General features: G+C 38.6%; 1 protein-coding gene and 25 non-coding genes across 26 annotated transcripts in view; 22 read left to right on the top strand and 4 right to left on the bottom strand.

Annotated features, from left to right (window-relative positions):
• LOC114539808 overlaps positions 1-24,847 on the top strand; it is a 247,148-nt gene that overhangs the window by 133,434 nt on the left and 88,867 nt on the right. The gene's annotated exons all lie outside the window — the stretch shown is intronic.
• Positions 682-753, top strand: Trnap-ugg. The gene has a single exon. It is a non-coding gene; the product is annotated as a tRNA-Pro (tRNA).
• Positions 8,262-8,334, top strand: Trnat-cgu. Its single transcript has one exon. It is a non-coding gene; the product is annotated as a tRNA-Thr (tRNA).
• Trnat-agu lies at positions 8,489-8,561 on the top strand. The gene has a single exon. It is a non-coding gene; the product is annotated as a tRNA-Thr (tRNA).
• Trnap-agg lies at positions 9,128-9,199 on the top strand. Its single transcript has one exon. It is a non-coding gene; the product is annotated as a tRNA-Pro (tRNA).
• Trnap-ugg lies at positions 10,652-10,723 on the top strand. Its single transcript has one exon. It is a non-coding gene; the product is annotated as a tRNA-Pro (tRNA).
• Positions 11,232-11,304, top strand: Trnat-cgu. Its single transcript has one exon. It is a non-coding gene; the product is annotated as a tRNA-Thr (tRNA).
• Trnat-agu lies at positions 11,462-11,533 on the top strand. Its single transcript has one exon. It is a non-coding gene; the product is annotated as a tRNA-Thr (tRNA).
• Positions 12,266-12,347, top strand: Trnas-uga. The gene has a single exon. It is a non-coding gene; the product is annotated as a tRNA-Ser (tRNA).
• Trnap-ugg lies at positions 12,776-12,847 on the top strand. Its single transcript has one exon. It is a non-coding gene; the product is annotated as a tRNA-Pro (tRNA).
• Trnat-cgu lies at positions 13,363-13,435 on the top strand. Its single transcript has one exon. It is a non-coding gene; the product is annotated as a tRNA-Thr (tRNA).
• Positions 13,591-13,663, top strand: Trnat-agu. The gene has a single exon. It is a non-coding gene; the product is annotated as a tRNA-Thr (tRNA).
• Trnal-uaa lies at positions 14,334-14,415 on the top strand. Its single transcript has one exon. It is a non-coding gene; the product is annotated as a tRNA-Leu (tRNA).
• Positions 14,927-14,999, bottom strand: Trnat-ugu. The gene has a single exon. It is a non-coding gene; the product is annotated as a tRNA-Thr (tRNA).
• Positions 15,843-15,914, top strand: Trnap-cgg. Its single transcript has one exon. It is a non-coding gene; the product is annotated as a tRNA-Pro (tRNA).
• Trnam-cau lies at positions 16,059-16,130 on the bottom strand. The gene has a single exon. It is a non-coding gene; the product is annotated as a tRNA-Met (tRNA).
• Positions 16,244-16,315, top strand: Trnac-gca. Its single transcript has one exon. It is a non-coding gene; the product is annotated as a tRNA-Cys (tRNA).
• On the bottom strand, positions 17,710-17,782 carry Trnat-ugu. Its single transcript has one exon. It is a non-coding gene; the product is annotated as a tRNA-Thr (tRNA).
• On the bottom strand, positions 18,829-18,900 carry Trnam-cau. The gene has a single exon. It is a non-coding gene; the product is annotated as a tRNA-Met (tRNA).
• Trnac-gca lies at positions 19,014-19,085 on the top strand. The gene has a single exon. It is a non-coding gene; the product is annotated as a tRNA-Cys (tRNA).
• Trnat-cgu lies at positions 20,097-20,169 on the top strand. The gene has a single exon. It is a non-coding gene; the product is annotated as a tRNA-Thr (tRNA).
• Trnas-uga lies at positions 21,047-21,128 on the top strand. The gene has a single exon. It is a non-coding gene; the product is annotated as a tRNA-Ser (tRNA).
• Positions 21,558-21,629, top strand: Trnap-ugg. Its single transcript has one exon. It is a non-coding gene; the product is annotated as a tRNA-Pro (tRNA).
• Trnat-cgu lies at positions 22,147-22,219 on the top strand. The gene has a single exon. It is a non-coding gene; the product is annotated as a tRNA-Thr (tRNA).
• On the top strand, positions 22,376-22,448 carry Trnat-agu. The gene has a single exon. It is a non-coding gene; the product is annotated as a tRNA-Thr (tRNA).
• Positions 23,004-23,075, top strand: Trnap-agg. Its single transcript has one exon. It is a non-coding gene; the product is annotated as a tRNA-Pro (tRNA).

The raw sequence follows: 24,847 nt of genomic DNA on the forward strand, positions 1-24,847 counted from the left end.
TGTATAGGTAACGTACCTAACCCTTAAACTTGGGCATGGTAAATAATGAAACTTCTTGTGTAGGCTCATCTTATTTAAGTTCTAATTTGAAATAAAAAAGCGTGTAATATCTTATGCTGTAGAGAACAACTAATAAAAATAAAAACTTAACGTCCCGGACCAAAACTGCTAAAGCTCGAAATCAGAATTAGCAGCCATTGATTGTAGTTGAATTGTTGTCTCGGATATGCTGCTGAATGCTGTGATGCACAATGACTGATGCATGATCTATTTACACGCCCTGTGAACTGCCTGATTTCTATCAATAATCAATTCCTATGATAAAAGCTTCCGCCAACCGTCACAGCGAGTTCCACGAGACCCTTTGCTTTTTTTTCAGTCTTTCTAATACTTGATGTGAAATGGTTAATATTATACCCTTTTAACGCAAATTTATGCATTCCCATTCGGTTACTAAAAAATAATGTAAATAAACATGGTGATTGGACTAAAACGTAATTACCTCTTGTCAAAGGGACCTCTATTCAGATATTATTGCTCTTTTATAGGCTTGTTTTCAACAGCAAAATGGGATGTTTTCCGCACGAATTAACGGAAATCTCTTGAACCTTAGTTTTTCATGTAATATACCGGATTTTTTTAAAATTTTACCGAAAGATAATGAACTATTTCCCCAGGTGTGGCTTGCTGGTCTAGTGGTATGATTCTCGCTTTGGGTGCGAGAGGTCACGGGTTCGATTCCCGTGCAAGCCCTGATCACCCTCATACCTTGAAATTTTTGCGGGATTGAGTTACTTTCTTAGCTTTTAAGGAAAAAAGCAGTGTTGAACTCAAGTTGCAATCTCCTGATAAAACTGTAGAGTATAATATATATGACGGAAAGGATTTGATAACTTTGTTTTATTTCGTGGATTAGATCGATAGAAATAGTACAAACGTGAAACATGTAAACTAGAATTCTATTGTCGTTAGCGGAACACATGTTCTCCACTTTGCGCGCATGCGCTAAGAGTACTGAACTATATATGTGTCATTGGAATGTTCACATATCTTCTACATCCTCCGGGGGACGGCGTAAGATCTTTGTCGATTCTGAAATTCTATTGACTGCTTTCGTAGCAGAATTTCTCACTGGTCTTTTTGCTAACCGGTTTCTCTCGTTCTGTTGAATAGTTGACGAGATTTTCTTGGTCATTATGGTTGGTTATCTCCTTTCCCTCATCTTCATTTGTTGACAATTCCAACGGATATAATTTGCAAATCGGTCTGTTCGTATATCCTGTGCTTGTTTGAATACTTGCCGCTCGGACCAATTCATCACCTCCTCGAATTAGATCTTCAACAACCGCTAGTCTCCAAGTAGATCTCAGGGGCCGGTTGTATCAAAGCCGGATAGCGCTATCCACCGGATAGTGATTTTTTCAACCGTTCTAAAAATGCTTGAAAAGCGATAAAATTTCAGCTTGGAAGCAACAATTATTTAAGAGGATCTTCGATTTAGGAATACTAAAATTTAATCAAAGTTTTAGCAAATAACGGGCGATTTTGAAGCGATTGAAAAAAACACTATCCGGTGGGTAGCGCTATCCGGCTTTCATACAACCGGCCCCAGATTGTCATCGTGAACTAGAACTACGTCTCCCTTCCTGATAATCTTTTTATTGTCCCCACTAGAACGGTGGAATTCCCGTAGCGACGTTAAATATTCATGTTTCCATCTTTTCCAGAACTGTTGTAGCAGGATAGCTTGTAGTTTCACTCGACGTCGAATATTTGTCTCGCTTCCATAATCTGGGTCTGATAGTTCATCAGCAGAGATTGGTGTGTCAAACGGTAATGACGTGATTCTTCTTCCGTACAACAAGTGCGATGACGTTAATGGCTCTTCATCGTTTATATCACTTGACACAAACGTAATTGGACGATCATTTAGGATGGCTTCTACCTCGACGATGAGGGTCTGGAGTTCTTCAAGTGTTATCGATGCTCTACCTAGTGTCTTCTTTAATGCCGTCTTTGTTAAACCGACTAGGCGCTCCCAAAAGCCGCCGTACCAGGGCGCACGCTTTGGTATAAATTTCCAGTCGACGCCTTGTCTGCTGAAGGCTTCTTTGAGTGACGGAGATTCAAAAATTCCTTCAGGGTTTGTGCCGAGGCTATGTAGGTGGAAGCATTATCTGAAATCATGGTGAAAGGAAGAGACTTCCGACTTGAAAAACGGCGAAAGGCTAAAAGAAACTTCTCCTTCGATAAATCTGTGACAATTTCTAGATGAACACTTCTTGTTACGGCACACGTAAACAAGCATACGTAGGTCTTTGTTTCTCCAAGTTGGCTTCTGACGTAAAGAGGTCCGGCGAATCCACTCTGTCACGGTGAATGGTGGTCTTTCTTCGACTCTGATTTTTGGTAGAGGTGCGGGGTCTGGGGTCTTAAATTGAGTACCGGTAACTTTCCGACAGGTGACACAGCGTCGAAGTAACTTCCTTACATATTGACGTATGGAGGTTATCCAGTAGCTTTGTCGAAGTGCAGTGACGGTGGCATTGATTCCAGAGTGTAATTGTTATGATGGGTGTCTTGCACGATCAGTTCAGTGAGTCTATCGTTTTTTGGGAGTAGGTATGGAAATCTGGCGAGTTCGCTAAGTGGCGCATTATGTATATCCTCCGCCGAAAAGAAAAATCCGTCTTGGTCTAAGAATAGTCGAAGCTGTCGTACTAAGGGAAGACGAACATGGGAGGATGACGGGGATGTGAGATTGGCGATTTCGTTGCTGTAGTGCACAGTTTGGCAATTTTTGATCCACACTTTCAGTGCTGTTTGTCTTTCTGCTGTGGAGATTGGCCCTGCGATTCTTGACTTACGAATATTCTGAAGAAAGCGATAGACATAGGTAGCGACAGACAGTAGTTTTGCTAATGAACTGTACCGAGCTGTGTCAATGACGATGTGAATTCCCGACTTTGTGTCTTCTGGGTTAGTTTCGCTTGATGTGATTGTAGTTGGTTCTACCGTCTCTTTTTCGAAAAGGGAGAGGTTTATTATGCGTGAGGGATTCCAAAGTGGCCATTCTGATTCTTGTAGTAACCATGTCGGTCCCTTTTCCCACAAAGACGATGATTGTAACTGGGATGGTGTGATGCCACGGGTAAGCAAATCAGCTGGGTTTTGATCGGTTTTGCAGTGGTTCCAAGTTGATGTGGGAAACTGGTTTTTTCTTTCCTTAATGCGATGCATTATGAACTGTTTTAGTGGTTTGTTGTTATTGAGCCAATGTAGTACTATTTCACTGTCGGTCCAGAGCTTTACCTTTAGGTTGGGATATCTGGAACTAAGGGTACAGGATAGGAAATTAGCTAGTCGTGTTCCGATTACGGCCGCCATTAATTCCAACTGGGGAAGGGTTAGTTCCTTCATGGGTGCGACTCGAGATTTTGCCATGATGAGTGACGATTGGTTCTCATTAGTAAGGTATGGGACAGCTCCATAGGCATCGACAAATACATGGATGTATGTTGTGGACGTTGGGAAGGGAGTTTGGGGAAAGTATTTCCTTGGTATAGAAATGTTGATTAATTCTTGTAGATCCTTTGTAATGTTTAACCACTTGTTTTTCAGTTCAAGAGGTAATGGTTCATCCCACTCCAGTTCGTTTTGCCACAGTTCTTGGATGAACAGTTTGGCTTTGATGGTCACAGGTAATAGGAAGCCTAGAGGGTCGTAGATTTTGGAGGAGATTTGCAATACATGACGTTTAGTGATAGTTGAGGGTGGTGTGTAGCCTGGGGTTGATGGGAACGCTAGAGTATCTGTCGATGGGTTCCATTTTAAACCGAGGATGTTGACTATGGGTTTTGGAAGCTGTTCCGTCCTTTACAGCTATTTCTTGGAGCGAAGGACTGTTTGTTGTCCAAGAGTGGAGATTGAAGTGTGCATCGTGCATGATAGATCGGGCTTCGTTGTAGTATTGGATACTTCTCGTTTCTTGGTCACAGCCAGAGATAATGTTGTCGACATAAATATTGTCCCTTATGTTTTAAGCTGTGGGTAGATCGTAGTTTTCTAGGTGGGAACGAAGGGTAGCATTCAACATAAAGGGGGAGCTTGTTGATCCAAAAAGGACGGTTTTGAAGCGGAAGGTGTCAAATTTGCTCTCTGGGTTTGTAGGGTCTGACAGCCAAAGAAATCTAGTGAAGTCTCGATCACTTTCATCGAGTCCAACATGGAGGAAGGCTTTCTCAATGTCGGCGGATAGGCCATAGGTGAATGAGCGGAACCGTAGTAAAATAGCACACATGTCATTTAAGAACGGTGGGCCAGTGAGGACAGTCATTCAAACTAGGAGAATTCGGTGATGAGTGAAAGCTGCAGTCGAAGACAACTCTGACTGGTGTTGTTGTCGATTCCTTCTGGATGGGGTGGTGTGGAATGTAATGTGTTTTATCAGTTGGTTTGGTTTCTTCAACCTTTTCAATGAATCCTCGTTTGGTTTGCTCTTTGATAATGTCCCCGTACTGTTTCAGAAGGTCAGGGGTAGCGGTAAGTCGACGTATCATTGCTCGGGTGCGACGCTCACATGCCAAGTAATTGTCTGGGAGTGCTGGTATATCATCTTTCCATGGGAATTTAGCTGTATAACTGCCATTTGGGTTTCTGGTAATGGAGGTGTCAATGTAGTTTCCCAGGAAATCTCCTTGGTTTTCGGTGTGGGAGGGTGGAGTAATGCCGATCGACTCGAGGGACCAAAACTTTTCTAGGTCAAATTCTGTTTGCTTGGTAGATTTGATTGCTTGTAACAAATTTACAAGTGTAGTGGGAGGTCGGAAGGGTGATGGTAATGGCCCAGAAAGGAGATAGCCGAGTTTGGACGCAACAGCAGTGGGGCCCTGGCCGCGAATCACTTTGTCTTCTATAATATCCCAATAATGGTCAGCTCCAATAAGTAATGATACGCGAAAGTCCTCTTGAGTTGTTATAGGATGTGCTAGGGTTAGATCCTTCAGATGTGGCATGTCGGTTATGTGCTGGCGAATTGGGATCTGGAGGGGTGTTGCTATCTCATCAACTACAAGAACTTCCAATGGAATTTGTTGTCCAGTACGAGTAATGATAAAAACCGTGGTCAATGGGAGGTGACGTCTAGATGGGGTTTGGGCACCAAAGGCTGATAGTGAAATTTCCTCTGTTTGGGTGGGCAAAACTCCGAGTTGCTTCGTTAGATCGGTGGTAATAAAGGACCGTTGAGCTCCTTCATCAAGAAGGATATTGGCGTCACATGTTAGTTGCCCTGTGCTGACAGTTGCAATTGCTGTTTTTAGGAGGGAAACATGCCGTACTGTTGCGGAATGGGTGGATGGGACAAGGGTTGCATGGGTAGATGTTGATTGTTGTGTATTTGCCATAGAGGAGGGAACCTGAGGATTGCTTTGTGTGTTTTGAGGAGTAGGGAGGGAAGGTTGGGGTGGAAATGTAGGGGGAGGAGGTGGTGGTTGGGGTGTAAATGTAGGGGGAGGAGGTGGTGTTGTTGATTGGGGACATAGGGTAGTATGGTGTTTACTCTTACATTTCAGACAACGGAATTTTGATTGGCAGTTAGATGATTTGTGATTTCCCAGGCAATTGAAACACAGTTTTTCCCTTTTTACTATTGACCATCTCTCTTGACAATCCTTTACAACATTACAGTTGTGGGTAGGGTGTGGTCCTTTGCAGTAGGCACATCGTTTTATGACATTTCCTGGCTTGTGCTTGGTGGTATAATGCTGGTTCCCTTGTGTTTGTGTTAGAAATGAACCCGCTGTTGTGTGTTTAGGTGATGGTAGTTTGGCTTGCATGAGGCTGGAATGAGCACCAGCTTCTAGAATTCTTATTTCTTTACGAATAGATTCTCTTAGTTGTGTAAATTTCCATTCATGACTGTCATGGTCGCGGGCCAAGTTTGTTCGGACTTGCTGTGGCAATTTCCCCAGAATGATTGGGACTAGGAGGTCTCCATAATTGCTGTGGGATTTTCCAAGAGATTCCAAACCCCTGATGTGGTTCTCTCATTGTGTCATAGAATAGTTGTAAACTTGCTAGTTCATAGTTGGGGTTTGGCAATTCAAGTAAACAGTGCATGTGCGCATTAATCACTTTGGTTGGGTCACCGAATCTTTCCTTTAGGAGTTGGACAGCTTTGGTATAGTTGTGATTTGTAAGGGGAAACCCTGTAATAGCTCTTGATGCATCCCCACCAGTTGGGCCTTAAGATAACTAAACTTTTTACATCCCCTAGGGTTGGATTGGTGTGGACTGTGGCTTCAAATGAGTCCCAGAATGTAAACCACTGTAGTGGGTTCCCAGAAAATGTTGGAAGGTTTAATTTTGGTAAACGACTATTTTGATTGAGAGGGCTAGGGTGATGGGGGGTAGTTGATGGTGGGGTTGTTGGAAGTACTGGTGTAACAACTGGGGTTTCTATTTGTAATTGAGTCTCTGTAGGAGGGGGGACAGTCTCTTGTTGAGCAATCTCATTAGGGGTCCCCGAGTGTGTTTGATCATTTGTGTTGACGGATGTTGAGGAGGTTTGATCTCTTGCATTTTCTACGACTACTTGAGGTACTTCAGAGGGAGGGTTACTCGGAGACAACTTAGTTGATTGAAAGCGTTCAATAGTGCTACTTATCTGCTATTGTCTCGTCAATTTCTTCTTTGATGTCTTCAGATTGGAATATTTCTTTCTCGAGTTCTTTCGGTTCTTCGACCAACGCTACGATTTTTTCGTCCAGTTCTTCCAGAATCGACCTTTTCCGAGTCAATTGATCAATGATTCGCTTTATCGATGTAATATCACTGTCCGTTAGAGAATCCTCTTTCGTTAGAATATTTGCCGCCTTCTTGATTGTTTGTGTCAAATGGGCTCGATAGCCCGCTCGTGATGCTTGCAATTTTTGTAGATTTTCCGCCATAATCCTGGTCACGGCACCAAATTATGTAGAGTATAATATATATGACGGAAAGGATTTGATAACTTTGTTTTATTTCGTGGATTAGATCGATAGAAATAGTACAAACGTGAAACATGTAAACTAGAATTCTATTGTCGTTAGCGGAACACATGTTCTCCACTTTGCGCGCATGCGCTAAGAGTACTGAACTATATATGTGTCACTGGAATGTTCACATATCTTCGACAAAAACTTTTCCCATGTGAGGAATGGTCCCAGAGACACTGAATGATTCACTTCGTTTTGTTAAACATATTTATAAACATAATAATATACAAAGGTTTTCTTCTGATCTCACTCGCTCGCTCCATGTTCAAAAATGACAAAAGCACATGTTATTGTTCTCTTCCATGAATTAACATAATTTCACTATAAATGTCAATCCCAGCTCCCGCGCTGTCTCACAGTTTCTAACACCCTCCCCCCATTAAAGTGTCCTGGCTGACAGCTTTAATGTCACTCATCGTCCTTCGTTTCATTCCTCTTCTTCTTCGTTCATTACAATTCCGACTATACGATTTCTTGCCGTTACTTTCGCTGCTCTCGAAGGTCTCTCACTAGCGCCTTGCTTATCGTTATTTCCCTCATTAGGAGTTGCTAAACTGGATTTCATTATCCCGACAAGCCTCTCGAAGAAGCCACCCCACCAGGGGGCTCTAGACAAATTAAATTGCCAAGTTATCCTCTGCGTCGTTAGGTAGTTAAACAAGTCCGTATCCTTAGTAAGACTGTCTAGCCACTGTTTGGTCGCTTTTAAGGTTAACGCATTATCACTCACGATCTTGTTTGGTGTACCGCAACTAGCAACGAACTCTTTAAACCCTTTCTTGAATTCGTCAGCGTCCATGCTCTTGCTCAACTTCAGATGAACGGCTCTTGTCGTAGAGCAGGTGTAAAGAGCAACGTAAGCCTTGCTCGTTGACTTTCGGTTATCTCTGTAGAGAAGGGGGCCAGCAAAGTCCATCATATACAAGTACTGAACATCAGGAAAATGAATTCGTGCCACTTTTTTATAGTGCGTGGCACATTTTTCATAACTCAAGAATAATTTGTAACTCAAAAATAACACTGTAACATTTTCAACTATCATATCACCGTATGAATACCATTGCCATCGTCTACAGGATAATCTCATTAATGGTGTTTGTGAAAGCTACTGAATTGATCGACCAAACTTTAACACTAATATTTTCCCTTTTAGTTTTAGCTTGGCAGGAATAACTATTTTTCGCCGATGATTCATTTTACCTTTTTCAAAAGTATTACGGGTTTGCCCTATTAGCTCAGTGGTTAGAGCACTGGTCTCGTAAACCAGGGGTCCGGAGTTCAACTCTCTGATAAGAATTGCTTTTTTTAACTGTGTATGGTAAGGGTGAGTAAAAGACTTAAATATTTGTGATCTTACGCATTTAATAATCGCCGTGAAAAAATTTACCTGCAAAATACGTTTTTTGAAACATTTGTTTACATTTCTATTTGCGCAAGCTTTTTTTCTGGGTGCCTCCTTAGCTCAGTGGTTAGAGCACTGGTCTAGTGAACGAGGGGTCCAGAGTTCAAATCTCTGAGGAGGCTTTCCCCATTTTCCACTTAAACTTAATAAATATCTACGAACATGAACGAGTGTTTTGACCGGCTTCTTGTACATAACGATACTGAACAAAGTTTCATGACTTAATCTTTATAAATCAATATCTATAATAATTCATTGTGTTTTATTGTGTTCTATTGTAATCATCAACCAATAGCAAAGCTTGTTCATATAGGTAACGTACCTACACCTTAAACTTGGGCATGGTAAATAATGAAACTTCTTGTGTAGCCTCATAGTTCAGCTCCGTGGTAAAAATGTTTAGAACTGAATGAAACCAATTCCGTTGTTCTAGACTCTAGGGTTAAAACCTAGTTTGTTATCGTGTTTAAAAATAATCGTCTTTTTTCTACCATTGCTCCTGTTTGTCTGCTCTCGGTACTAACAATGATTTAAGATACCTACAAGTCTTTTTTCACTCAGAGTAACTTGGCTTGTAATAAATATGACATGAAAAGATTTTTATATTTTCCATGCATGCATGCTATACATCGCCTTTATTGTGAGCGTTGAAATATGCGAAAAAGAAAACTTCCCGTGTTCTACACTTGGCTTGCTGGTCTAGTGGTATGATTCTCGCTTAGGGTGCGAGAGGTCACGGGTTCGATTCCCGTGCAAGCTAAGTTCGCCTCTCTTGCTTGAACTGAAGAGAACGGCCCTTGACAACAATTCGCTGATGGTCTAATTATGTTGTATTTTCTTCAGAAAAAAATGTGGTACGTGTTCTCGTTCAAACATTAGATGCACTCTCTCAACTTAATCTACGTATCAACCTCATACAAAGATTGTGCGCTAGGATTTTGCATCAATGTCATTACATCGACAGTGTCCACGCATGTTTTTTACGCGTGCATGCCTCTTTAGCTCAGTGAGAGCACTAGCCTTGTAAACGAGGGGCCCAGAGTTCGAATCTTTGACGAGGCTCTCACATTTTCCACCTTCAATAAGTATTTGATTTTTATACTAATTCATTGTATTTTATTGTGGTCTTATGTTATCATCAACCAAGAGCAAAGCTTGTTCACATAGGTAACGTACCTAACCCTTACACTTGGGCATGGTAAATAATGAAACTTCTTGTGTAGGCTCATCTTATATAAGTTCTAATTTGAAATAAAAAAGCGTGTAATATCTTATACTGTAGAGAACAACTAATAAAAATAAAAACTTAACGTCCAGGGCCAAAACTGCTAAGGCTTGAAATCAGAATTAGCAGCCATTGATTGCAGTTGAATTGCTGTCTCGGATATGCTGCTGAATGCTCAATCACTGATGCATGATCTATTTATACGCCCTGTGAACTGCCTGATTTCTATCAATAATCAATTCCTATGATAAAAGCTTCCGCCAACCGTCACAGCAAGTTCCACGAGACCCTTTGCTTTTTTTTCAGTCTTATTATAATTCCAAAATTCTGCTGGCAATTGAAAAGCAGTTGGGAAGGCGTACCAATTCCAGAGAACCTATTAATGTGCCCACGACGTAAAATCTGTGGTAAACTAAACAGGTAAGTTCCAAGCTATCCGTGGTAAAGCAAAATAAGCGACTCCTAAGCAATTATGTAGTCGTGGCCAAGTGGTTAAGGCGACAGACTTGAAATTTGTTGGGATATTCCCGCGCAGGTTTAAATCCTACGACTACGACTCTTGATAGTCCGAAAGATGTTCATGTAACACGGAGAAATTGTTTGCCACAAGGTGGAATTTCGTTTTAAAACATACGACATAATATTTTTTTTCATTTTTTAAAAAATACCAGTCGGAGCAGTTAAAATTTCTAATACTTGATGTGAAATGGTTAATGTTATACCCTTTTAACGCAAATTTATGCATTCCCATTCGGTTACAAAAAAATAATGTAAATAAACATGGTGATTGGACTAAAACGTAATTACCTCTTGTCAAAGGGACCTCTATTCAGAAATTATTGCTTTTTTATAGGCTTGTTTTCAACAGCAAAATGGGATGTTTTCCGCACGAATTAACGGAAGTCTCTTCAACCTTAGTTATTCATGTAATATACCGGATTTTTTAAAATTACACCGAAGAAGATAACGAACTATTTCCCCAGGTGTGGCTTGCTGGTCTAGTGGTATGATTCTCGCTTTGGGTGCGAGAGGTCACGGGTTCGATTCCCGTGCAAGCCCTGATTGCCCTCATAACTTGAAATTTTTGCGCGATTGAGTTTCCTTCTTAGCTTTTAAGAAAAAAGCAGTGTTGAACTCAAGTTGCAATCTCCCGATAAAACTTTTCCCATGCAGCATCAATCCTATCAATATACATGCAAGGAGGAGATCTAGTATCATAAATGTAGACGTTGTAGGCATGTCAACAATGAAGACCTTGTCAATCATCATATACAAGTACTGAACATCAGGAAAATGAATTCGTGCGACTTTTTTATAGTGCGTGGCACATTTTTCATAACCAAAGAATAGTAACTCAAAAACACTGTAACATTTTCAACTATCATATCACCGTATGTTTACCATTGCCATTGTCTACAGGATAATCTCAGTAACGGTGTTTGTGAAAGCTACAGAATTGATCGACCAAACTTTAACACTAATATTTTTCCTTTTAGTTTTAGCTTGGCAGGAATAACTATTTTTCGCCGATGATTCATTTTACCTTTTTCAAAAGTATTACGGGTTTGCCTTATTAGCTCAGTGGTTAGAGCACTGGTCTCGTAAACCAGGGGTCCGGAGTTCAACTCTCTGATAAGGCTTGATTTTTTTAACTCTTTATGGTAAGGGTGAGTAAAAGACTTAAATATTTGTGATCATTACGCATTTAATAATCGCCGTAAAAAAAATTTACATTCAAAATACGTTTTTTGAAACATTTGTTTACATTTCTATTCGCGCAAGGTTTTTTTTCTGGGTGCCTCCTTAGCTCAGTGGTTAGAGCACTGGTCTAGTAAACCAGGGGTCCAGGTTCGAATCTCTGAGGAGGCTTTCCACATTTTCAACTTAAACTTAATAAGTATCTACGAACATGAACGAGTGTTTTGACCGGCTTCTTGTATATAACGCCGGATACTGAAGAAAGTTTCATGACTTGTTCTTTATAAATCAATATCTATAATAGGGTTTTATTGACATGTATTCCATTGTTATCATCAACCAAGAGCAAAGCTTGTTCATATAGGTAACGTATACCTAACCCTTAAACTTGGGCATGGTAAATAATGAAACTTCTTATGTAGGCTCATCTTATATAAGTTCTAATTTGAAATAAAAAAGCGTGTAATATCTTATACTGTAGAGAACAACCAATAAAAATAAAAACTTAACCCCATGACCAAAACTGCTAAGGCTCGAAATCAGAATTAGCAATCATTGATTGCAGTTTAATTGCTGTCTCGGATATGCTGCTGAATGCTGTTATGCACAATCACTGATGCATGATCTATTTACACGCCCTGTGAACTGCCTGATTTCTATCAATGATTAATTCCTATGATAAAAGCTTCCGCCAACCGTCACAGCGAGTTCCCCGAGACCCTTTCTTTTTTTCAGTCTTATTATAATTCCAAAATTCTGCTGGCAATTGAAAAGCAGTTTGGAAGGCATACCAATTCCAGAGAACCTATTAATGTGCCCACGACGTAAAATCTGTGGTAAAATAAACAGGTAAGTTCCAAGCTATCCGTGGTAAAGCAAAATAAGCGACTGCTAAGGAATTATGTAGTCGTGGCCGAGTGGTTAAGGCGACAGACTTGAAATCTGTTGGGATATTCCCGCGCAGGTTCAAATCCTGCCGACTACGACTCTTAATAGTCCGAAAGATGATCATGTAACACGGAGAAGTTGTTTGCCACCAGGTGGAATTTCGTCTCAAAACATACGACATAATATTTTTTTTCATTTTTTAAAAAATACCAGTAAGAGCAGTTAAAATTTCTAATACTTGATGTGAAATGGTTAATATTATACCCTTTTAACGCAAATTTATGCATTCCCATTCGGTTACAAAAAAATAATGTAAATAAACATGGTGATTGGACTAAAACGTAATTACCTCTTGTCAAAGGGACCTCTATTCAGAAATTAATTTTTTATAGGCTTGTTTTCAACAGCAAAATGGGATGTTTTCCGCACGAATTAACGGAAGTCTCCTGAACCTTAGTTTTTCATGTAATATACCGGATTTTTTTAAAATTACACGGAAAGATAATGAACTGTTTCCCCAGGTGTGGCTTGCTGGTCTAGTGGTATGATTCTCGCTTTGGGTGCGAGAGGTCACGGGTTCGATTCCCGTGCAATCCCTGATTGCCCTCATAACTTGAAATTTTTGCGCGATTGAGTTTCTTTCTTAGCTTTTAACAAAAAAAGCAGTGTTGAACTCAAGTTGCAATCTCCCGATAAAACTTTTCCCATGCAGCATCAATCCTATCAATATACATGCAAGGAGAGATCTAGTATGCATAAATGTAGACGTTGTGGCATGTCAACAATGAAGACCTTGTCAATCATCATATACAAGTACTGAACATCAGGAAAATGAATTCGTGCGACTTTTTAATAGTGCGTGGCACATTTTTCATAACCCAAGAATAATTTGTAACTCAAAAATAACACTGTAACATTTTCAACTATCATATCACCGTATGATTACCATTGCCATCGTCTACAGGATAATCTCAGTAACGGTGTTTGTGAAAGCTACAGAATTGATCGACCAAACTTTAACACTAATATTTTTCCTTTTAATTTTAGCTTGGCAGGAATAACTATTTTTCGCCGATGATTCATTTTACCTTTTTCAAAAGTATTACGGGTTTGCCTTATTAGCTCAGTGGTTAGAGCACTGGTCTCGTAAACCAGGGGTCCGGAGTTCAACTCTCTGATAAGGCTTGATTTTTTTAACTGTGTATGGTAAGGGTGAGTAAAAGACTTAAACATTTGTGATCATTACGCATTTAATAATCGCCGTGAAAAAATTTACCTCCAAAATACGTTTTTTGAAACATTTGTTTACATTTCTATTCGCCCAAGCTTTTTTTCTGGGTGCCTCCTTAGCTCAGTGGTTAGAGCACTGGTCTAGTAAACCAGGGATCCAGAGTTCGAATCTCTGAGGAGGCTTTCCACATTTTCAACTTAAACTTAATAAGTATCTACGAACATGAACGAGTGTTTTGACCGGCTTCTTGTATATAAAGATACTGAACAAAGTTTCATGACTTGTTCTTTATAAATGAATATCTATAATAATTCATTGGGTTTTTTTGGCATGTGTTCCATTGTTATCATCAACCAAGAGCAAAGCTTGTTCATATAGGTAACGTATACCTAACCCTTAAACTTGGGCATGGTAAATAATGAAACTTCTTATGTAGGCTCATCTTATATAAGTTCTAATTTGAAATAAAAAAGCGTGTAATATCTTATACTGTAGAGAACAGCTAATAAAAATAAAAACTTAACGCCCATGACCAAAACTGCTAAGGCTCGAAATCAGAATTAGTAGCCATTGATTGCAGTTGAATTGCTGTCTCGGATATGCTGCTGAATGCTGTTATTCCTATGATAAAAGCTTCCGCCAACCGTCACAGCGAGTTCCCCTAGACCCTTTCTTTTTTTTCAGTCTTATTATAATTCCAAAATTCTGCTGGCAATTGAAAAGCAGTTTGGAAGGCATACCAATTCCAGAGAACCTATTAATGTGCCCACGACGTAAAATCTGTGGTAAAATAAACAGGTAAGTTCCAAGCTATCCGTGGTAAAGCAAAATAAGCGACTCCTAAGCAATTATGTAGTCGTGGCCGGGTGGTTAAGGCGACAGACTTAAAATCTGTTAGGATATTCCCGCGCAGGTTCAAATCCTGCCGACTACAACCGTCTATAGTCTGGAAGATGTTCATAGAAATTGTTTGCCACCAGGTGGAATTTCGTTTCAAATTTCAAAACATACGACCTAATATTTTTTTAATTTTTAGAAAATACCAGTCAGAGCAGTTAAAATTTCTAATACTTGATGTGAAATGGTTAATATTATACCCTTTTAACGCAAATTTATGCATTTCCATTCGGTTACTAAAAAAATGTAAAACAGGTATGCACGATCAGGGAGTGTAGAGCTCAGTGGTAGAGCATTCGACTCCACATGCATGTTCTAAAAATTTGTAAAACGGGGGTCCATACCTGGAATACAGGGAATATAATTACTTTATCTTAATAATGGGCGTGTATAGATATACTGTAGAGCCAGGAATTTCTCAGTAATTTTTCTAGGTGTTTATGTCCTCTGGTGTAATGGTTAGCACTTCGGGCTCTGAGTAGGATAAATTATATAGTTGCTATAGTTGCCTATATACTTTTGTAAAAGTTTTTACAAAAGTATGCAAAAGCCTCATCAGGGAGTTGAACTCTGGACCCCTGGTTTACAAAACCAGTGCTCCAACCACTGAGCTAATGAGGCGTATGTGCAAGCTTAACACGAATATAATTATATGAATACTTTATCTTAATAATGTGCATGCGCGAAGCAAACTACTTAATTTTATATTATGCAGTCAACATTTGTTAGTGAGTTTAATAGATTTTTAGGGTCTGTGGTGTAATGGTTATCACTTCGGACTCTGACTTCGAGAATCGGAGTTCAACTCTTGGTAGAAACTCTTTGAAAACATTCATTCTCCGCCTTTATTTATTTTTTTATTTCAGGCTTTCTCTTACAGGTATCTAAGAATATAGCATATGACAGGTATGCTGCATGGAACGCTCAGAGAGAGTAGCATATAGTGGTAGAGCATCCGACTGCTGGTTAACAGGTCACTGGGATCAGTGGTTCAACTCCGCTCGCTCCTTCATGTTCTATAAATAAAAGAAAAATTAAACATTTTTATGGTACTCATTAGTGCATGAAAAATCCCAATTTATTTTCGTGGGAAAAAGCCGTACGTTTGATAAACAATCCATGCAGCTTAGGTTTTTTGAATGACTCTCTGGGACACATGCATGTTCTATATTATATTTGTAAACCAGGGCTCCATACCTGGAATAGGGGGAATATATGTAAATACTTCATCTTAATAATGTGGTGTATATAGACTATACATCACAGCCCGGGTCAGATGTATATGATGAGTCGTCAAAAGATTGCAGAATACGTATTCGCAAGAAAAATTGAACTTTTTCATGCTATTCAAAAGGTTTCTCTTTGATAGCGGTACAGAAATACACGATTGGGAACCAGCGATTAGATTTCCAGGTTGAAATGTCTCAAACACCAATTTCTGCTGTGTCTTTCTGTAGATGGTTAGGTTCTGTGGTGTAATGGTTAGCACTTCGGACTCGGAATCCGGGAATCCGAGTTCAATTCTCGGTAGAACCTTGCTGGAACTGTTATTTTTATGTCTTTTAGGCCTGGTTTTCCCTAATTTTTTTAGCCCTGGTTTTCTGTTATAGCTCATTTGAGAAAAAATACATGTTTTTGGATAAGATTTCGAAAAGATCTTTTTTATTGAAATGATAACTTTAGCAGGGAATGGTTTCGATCCATTGATCTCTGGGTTATGGGCCCAGCACGCTTCCACTGCGCCACCCTGCTTGCTACACACTGCTTCTATGCTATGAATATAAAACTTGTGCTATTTCGAATAAGGTAAGAACAGCAAGAAATGTTCTTTTAGGAGAATAGCATCAAACAAGTAGGCACGATCAGGGAGTGTAGCTCAGTGGTAGAGCATTCGACTGCAGATAGAGAGGTCAGTGGTTCAACTCCGCTCGTTCCCTTCTCTTCTCTCAATGAAAAAAAAACCAACATTTTTATCGTACTAATCCCCGAGCGGGCGCGGAGCGCCGGCGAGGGTACTAATTCCGCTCGGAGATTAGGAATTACACCCGGAACCCGGTAGAACATAGCCGAATCCAAAGTTGTCCAAATTCTTTGTCATGGACGGTCGACGTTTGGTGGTTTTGTAAGTTATGCGCATGCGCGAGTAACGTCTGGTAATCAACGAACGTTCTGATTGGCTAAGACAGAAAGTTTGTATTTCAATGAGAACGTCAGCAATTTAAATTAACTGTCATTTCGTAAACATTTTTGTAAAAGCGTTTCATAAACTTGGTGCAAAGAAAGTAAAACGAGAAGAAACAAGATATATGAAGCATGACAGTTAGCAAAGATGAACGTGGATACGGTCAAGACAAAGCCGTGTAAGAGGAATAATTCATAATCTGCAAACTTATAAATGTTTTCAAAGACAAAGGGTACGTGTTTACTTTGTTTATTTCGTATTTGTTTCGCGATAAGAAAGCCGTATTTGTATACTTTTCAGCTTTGTATGGCGTTTATTTGTAAAATTTTCAGCTTTTTATGCAAACGCATAAACCTGTTAAAGGCTATTACACCTTTGCTTTAACTTCAAAAAGTGTTTTTGAAAGTGTAATTTGAATTTTGGTATCAAAAATACACACTACATTTATAAAGTATAAAACTTTTAGCCGCCGGCGTCGACTGCAATTACAGAATAAAAGAACATTTGAAGTTTTTTCTTTGTCTGTGAAGATTTTGTACTGTTTTAATTGTTTGAAACTTCGATTTTAAACCGTTACTTAATTGCTGGCATGGTATAATGCAGCAAAATTGAACGGGCAATGTTTACACTAGCTTTATGATTATTTTTGTATTGAATGATGGAAACATTAGCTATAATATACTCGGTAAAATATAATAAGACTGATTTGAGTTTTGTGTCATTTCATAATATAAGTTTAGGTCAGGTTAACTCAGGAAATTGTGTATTTGGTTTGAAATAGCGAGGGGTTGCTGCATGCATGTATTTCTAGTTAGTGAATTAAAAAACCCAAATTTATTTTCGCTCCAACAATCCGTTTGATTGATAAATAATCCTTGCAGTTTAGTGTTTTTTCAATGATTCTCTGGGACACATGCATGTTCAATAAATTTGTAAAACGGGAGTCCATACTTGGAATACAGGGAATATAATTACTTTATCTTAATAATGGGCGTGCATTGATAAACTGTAGAGCCAGGAATTTCTCAGTAATTTTTCTAGGTGTTTATGTCCTGTGGTGTAATGGTTACCACTTCGGGCTCTGTGTAGGATAAATTATATAGTTGCTATAGTTGCCTATATACTTTTGTAAAGACAAAAGTATGCAAAAGCCTCATCAGAGAGTTGAACTCTGGACCCCTGGTTTACAAGACCAGTGCTCTAACCACTGAGCTAATGAAGCGTATGTGCAAGCTTAACACGAATATAATTATATGAATACTTTATCTTAATAATGTGCATGCGCGTAGCAAACTACATAGTTATATACTATGAAGCCAACATTCGTCAGTAAGTTTGATAGATTTTTAGGGTCTGTGGTGTAATGGTTATCACTTCGGACTCTGACTTCGAGAATCGGGGTTCAATTCTTGGTAGAAACTCTTTGAAAACATTCTTTCTCCGTCTTCTTCTCCGTCTTATTTCAGGCTTTCTCTTACAGGTATCAAAGAATATAGCATATGAAAGCTATGCTGCATGGAACGCTCAGAGAGAGTAGCATATAGTGGTAGAGCATCCGACTGCAGGTTGACAGGTCACTGGGTTCGGTAGTTCAACTCCGCTCGCTCTTTCCTGTTCTATAAATTAAAGAAAAATTAAATATTTTTATGGTACCCATTAGTGCATGAAAAATCCCAATTTATTTTCGTGGGAAAAAGCCGTACGGTTGATAAACAATCCATGCAGTTTAGGTTTTTTGAATGACTCTCTCGGACACATGCATGTTCTATATTATATTTGTAAACCAGGGCTCCATACCTGGAATAGGGGGAATCTATGTAAATACTTCATCTTAATAATGTGCGTGTATAGACTATACATCACAGCGCGGGTCAGATGTATATGATGAGTTGTGAAAAGATTGCAGAATACGTATTCGGAAGAAAAATTGAACTTTTTAATGCTATTCAAAAGGTTTCTCTTTGCTAGCCGTACAGAAATACACGATTGGGAACCAGCGGTTAGATCTCCGGGTTGAAATGTCTCAAACACCAATTTCTGCTGTGTCTTTCAGTAGATGGTTAGGTTCGGCCCCGTGTAATGGTTAGCACTTCGGACTCTGAATCCGGGATTCCGAGTTAAATTCTCGGTAGAACCTTGCTGGAACTGTTAATTTTATGTCTTTATGTAAATTTTTTAGCTCTGGTTTTCTCTTATAGCCCATTTGAGAAAAAATATATGTTTTTGAATAAGATTTCGAAAAGATCTTTTTTATCCAAATGATAACTTTAGCAGGAAATGGTTTCGATCCATTGACCTCTGGGTTATGGGCCCAGCACGCTTCCACTGCGCCACCCTGCTTGCTACACACACCTTCTATGCTATGAATATAAAACTTGTGCTATTTCGAATAAGGTAAGAACAGCAGGAAATGTTCTTTTAGGAGAATAGCATCAAACAGGTATGCACGATCAGGGAGTGTGGCTTAGTGGTAGAGCATTCGACTGCAGATCGAGAGGTCAGTGGTTCAACTCCGCTCGCTCCCTTCTCTTTTATGAATGAAAGAAAAATCCAACATTTTATCGAACTAATTAGTGAATTAAAAAAACCCAATTTATTTTCGTTGCAACAATCCGTTTGATTGATAAATAATCTTTGCAGTTTAGTGTTTTTTCAATGACTCTCTGGGACACATGCATGTTCTATAAATTTGTAAAACGGGAGTCCATACCTGGAATACGGGGAATATAAATTACTTTATCTTTATAATGGGCGTGCATAGATATACTGTAGAGCCAGGAATTTCTACTCCGCTCGCTCCTTCTTGTTCTATAAATTAAAGAAAAATTAAATATTTTTATGGTACCCATTAGTGCATGAAAAATCCCAATTTATTTTCGTGGGAAACAGCCGTACGTTTGATAAACAATCCATGCAGTTTAGGTTTTTTGAATGACTCTCTGGACACATGCATGTTCTATATTATATTTGTAAACCAGAGCACCATACCTGGAAAAGGGGAATATAAATTATATAGAAATATTTCATCTTAATAATGCGCGTGTATAGACTATACATCACATTACGGGTCAGATGTGTATGATGAGCTGTCAAGAAAAAAAGCAGTGCTAAACTCAAGTTGCAATCTCACGATAAACTTTTTCCATGCAGTATCAATCCTATCAATATACATGCAAGGAGGAGATCTAGTATGCATAAATGTAGACGTTGTAGACCTTATCAATCATCATATACAAGTACTGAACATTAGGAAATGAATTCGTGCGACTTTTTTATAGTGCGTGCCACATTTTTTATAACTCAAAAATAATTTGTAACTCAAAAAAAAACACTGTAAAATTTTCGACTCTCATATAACCGTATGATTACCATTGCCATCGTCTACAGGATAATCTCATGGACGGTGTTTGTGAAAAGCTACTGAATTGATCGACCAAACTTTAACACCAATATTTTTCCTTTTAGGTTTAGCTTGGCAGGAATAACTCTTTTTCGCCGGTGATTCATTTTTCCTTTTTCAGAAGAGTTACCGATTTGCCTTATTAGCTCAGTGGTTAGAGCACTGGTCTCGTAAACCTGGGGTCCGGAGTTCAACTCTCTGATAAGGCTTAATTTTTTTAACTGTCTATGGTGAGGGTGAGTAAAAGACTTCAATATTTGTGATCATTACGCATTCAATCATCGCCGTGAAAAAATTTACATTCAAAATATGTTTTTTGAAACATTTGTTTATATTTCTATTTGCGCATACTTTTTTTTCAGGCTGCCTCTTTAGCTCAGTTGTTAGAGCACTGGTCGTGTAAACCAGTGGTCCAGAGAATCTCTGACGAGGCTCTTCACATTTTCCGCCTAAACGCAATAAGTATTTGATTTCTATAGTAATTCATTGTATTTTATTGTGTTCTATTGTTATCATCAACCAAGAGCAAAGCTTGTTCATATAGGTAACGTATACCTAACCCTTAAACTTGGGCATGGTAAATAATGAAACTTCTTGTGTAGGCTCTTCTTATATAAGTTCTAATTTGAAATAAAAAAGCGTGTAATATCTTATACTGTAGAGAACAACTAATAAAAATAAAAACTTAACGCCCATCACCAAAACTGCTAAGGCTCGAAATCAGAATTAGCAGCCATTGATTGCAGTTGAATTGCTGTCTCGGATATGCTTCTGAATGCTGTGATGCACAATCACTGATGCATGATGTATTTACACGCCCTTTGAACTGCCTGATTTCTATGAATAATCAATTCCTATGATAAAAGCTTCCGCCAACCGTCACAGCAAGTTCAACGAGACCCTTTGCTTTTTTTTCAGTCTTGTTATAATTCCAAAATTCTGCTGGCAATTGAAAAGCAGTTGGGAAGGCGTACTAATTCCAGAGATCCTATTAATATGCCCACGACGTAAAATCTGTGGTAAAGTAAACAGGTAAGTTCCAAGCTATCCGTGATAAAGCAAAATAAGCGACTCCTGAGCAATTATGTAGTCGTGGCCGAGTGGTTAAGGCGACAGACTTGAAATCTGTTGGGATATTCCCGCGCAGGTTCAAATCCTGCCGACTACGACTCTTGATAGTCCGAAAGATGTTCATGTAACACGGAGAAATGTTTTGCCACCAGGTGGAATTTCGTTTCAAAACATGCGACATAATGTTTTTTTCAATTTTTTAGAAAATACCAGTCAGAGCAGTTAAAATTGCTAATACTTCATGTGAAATGGTTAATATTATACCCTTTTAACGCAAATTTATGCATTCCCATTCGGTTACTAAAAAAAATGTAAATAAACATGGTGATTGGACTAAAACGTAATTACCTCTTGTCAATGGGACCTCTTTCAGAAATTATTGCTCTTTTATAGGCTTGTTTTCAACAGCAAAATGGGATGTTTTCCGCACGAATTAACGGAAGTCTTTTGAACCTTAGTTTTTCATGTAATATACCGGATTTTTTTAAAATTATACCGAAAGATAATGAACTAATTCCACAGGTGTGGCTTGCTGGTCTAGTGGTATGATTCTCGCTTTGGGTGCGAGAGGTCACGGGTTCGGTTCCCTTGCAAGCCCTGATCACCCTCATAACTTGAAATTTTTGCGCGATTGAGTTTCTTTCTTAGCTTTTAAGAAAAAAAGCAGTGTTGAACTCAAGTTGCAATCTCCATATAAAACGTTTCCCATGCAGCATCAATCCTATCAATATACATGCAAGGAGGAGATCTAGTATGCATAAATGTAGACGTTGTAGGTATGTCAACAATGAAGACCTTGTCAATCATCATATACAAGTACTGAACATCAGGAAAATGAATTCGTGCGACTTTTTTATAGTGCGTGACACATTTTTCATAACCCAAGAATAATTTGTAACTCAAAAATAACACTGTAACATTTTCAACTATCGTATCACCGTATGATTACCATTGCCATCGTCTACAGGATAATCTCATTAACGGTGTTTGTGAAAGCTACAGAATTGATCGACCAAACTTTAACACTAATATTTTTCCTTTTAGTTTTAGCTTGGCAGGAATAACTATTTTTCGCCGATGATTCATTTTACCTTTTTCAAAAGTATTACGGGTTTGCCTTATTAGCTCAGTGGTTAGAGCACTGGTCTCGTAAACCAGGGGTCCGGAGTTCAACTCTCTGATAAGGCTTGATTTTTTTAACTGTGTATGGTAAGGGTGAGTAAAAGACTTAAATATTTGTGATCATTACGTATTCAATAATCGCTGTGAAAAAACTTCCCTGCAAAATACGTTTTTTGAAACATTTTTTTACATTTCTATTTGCGCATGCGTTTTTTTCCGGGTGCCTCCTTAGCTCAGTGGTTAGAGCACTGGTCTAGTAAACCAGGGGTTCAGAGTTCGAATCTCTGACGAGGCTTTCCACATTTTCCACTTAATCTTAGTAAGTATCTACGAACATGAACGAGTTTTTTGAGCGGCTTCTTGTGTATATATATAGCAATACTGAACTATTTTTATGACTTGTTCTTTATAAATCAATATCTATGATAAGTCATTGTGTTTTATTGTGTTCTATTGTTATCATCAACCAATAGCAAAGCTTTTTCATATAGGTAACGTACCTACACCTTAAACTTTGGGATTGTAAATAATGAAACTTCTTGTGTAGCCTCATAGTTCAGCTACGCGGTAAAAATGTTTAGAACTGAATGAAACCAATTCCGTCGTTCTAGACTTTAGGGTTAAAACCTAGTTTCTTATCGTGTTTACTAATAATCGTCTATTTTCTATCATTGCGTTTGTCTGGTCTCGGTACTAACAGTGATTTAAGATTCCTACAAGTCTTTTTTCACTTAGAGTAACTTGGCTTGTAATAAATATGACATGAAAAGATTTTTATATTTTTCCATGCATGCTATACATCGTCTTTATTGTGAGCGATGAAAAAGAACACTTCTCGTGTTCTGTACTTGGCTTGCTGGTCTAGTGGTATGATTCTCGCTTAGGGTGCGAGAGGTCACGGGTTCGATTCCTGTGCAAGCCCTGTTCGCCCCTCTCGCTTGAAAGAGAACGGCCTTTGACAACAAATCGCTGATGGTCTAACTATGTTGTATTTTCTTCAGAAAAAAATGTGGTACGTGTTCTCGTTCAAACATTAGCGAGTTTGAGCAAGGAAACGAAGTACGAAGACGAAGACCTTTTTCGGCCGAGGTAGACTGGGAATAGTGGTCTTCGTCTTAAGTCTTCGTGCAGCGGGATATTTAAATTGAGCAGTTCTGTCACAGTTGTAGGACTACGAACACGATACATATTTTGTAATCATGAACGGAGCTGAATACAAGATGGCTATTTTAGCAATGTTTTCAGAAGATGCTTTGGAAGTGGAAGATGTTATGCTTCTTTACGGTAACATCTCAAACAACAGTTATATTCCATACAAGAACTATTCAAGATGTTACTTGAATATATCTTACCTTGAAAACTTCGTTCTGACTGTAAGTGGAAGTTTCGGTAGACGATTCTTGCCTTACAGGTCATATAATAAATAATAAACAACGACAATGATTATTACTAAATAAACTGAATATGTACGGAGTCAAGGGGAAAGAATTAAGTTGGTTCACAGATTATCTGTTCAATAGGACTCAGACAGTTGAAATCGAGAGCGTTAGATCGAGTCCTAAGCCTTTGTTGTGGGGTCCCGCAGGGTTCAATCTTGGGTCCGTTCTTATTTATTGTTTTCTTTAATGACCTCGTTGAAAACATAAATTGCCATGTTATAAAGTATGCTGATGATACCGTCATATACTACGCAAATAAAGATATTGATGTTACTGAAAAAGTTTTGAAATTGGAAATGGAAAGCATAGGTAATTATTGCAGAGAAAATGAACTTCTGCTCAACCTCAAGAAAGGTAAGACGGAGGCAATGCTGTTTGGTACTACAAAGCGCGTAAAGCAACACGGTAGAGAGTTCAAGATCAATTATAATGGTATCTCAATCTCTTTTGTAACAGAGTACGTCTATCTTGGCAATGTCATTGATAGCGCTCTTACGTTACATTCTAATTTTTCCCGAGCTTATAAACGCGCAAGCAACCGTCTAAGATTGCTGAAAAGCTTGAGAGAATACCTGGATATCAACGCAGCTACACAGATATTTAACACGATGATACTTCCAATTCTGACCTATGCTGGTCCAGTTAAGCTGACGTATACTCGAACTCAAAAAGAGCGTTTGAATTCTTTGCTAAATAGAGCCAAAATCAAAACAGGAAATGATGCACTTGCGGATATCCATGAAGTCATCCAAAGACAGAACTGTATGTTAGTAAGAAAATGTATCGAACAGCATACAAACAGCATGATTTTTAATAATTATTTTGAAACAATTAGTCATTCAAAGGAAACGAGGAATAATAATCATTCATTGCGACTACCTCCAGTAAAGTTAGAGACAGCTAAACAGGGGTTATACTTTGGTGGAGCTAAACTTTATAATAGCCTGCCATTAAAATTAAGAACGGAACCGGAACTTAACAAGTTTAAATCCTTGCTCCCTGACTGTAAGTTTTTATAAACTCTTTTATAGATTCTTAGATTATAGTTTGATTTTAACGAAATAAGTCTTATTTAGGTTTATAGTTATCAGTACAAAATTAATTATCTTTTCAACAGGACAAACAAGGATAGCAGTTTTATTTCTGTGAAACTTAATTGTATACATAGTTGTAAATATACTGATGTTTTTATCCTGTATAAAGATTTTTAATAATAATATTAATAATAATAATAATAATAATGCTATTATGCTCT

This window comes from Dendronephthya gigantea, unplaced genomic scaffold (assembly GCF_004324835.1).
Source record: "Dendronephthya gigantea isolate DGI-Jeju-01 unplaced genomic scaffold, DenGig_1.0 000219F, whole genome shotgun sequence".
Taxonomy (NCBI): domain Eukaryota; kingdom Metazoa; phylum Cnidaria; class Anthozoa; order Malacalcyonacea; family Nephtheidae; genus Dendronephthya; species Dendronephthya gigantea.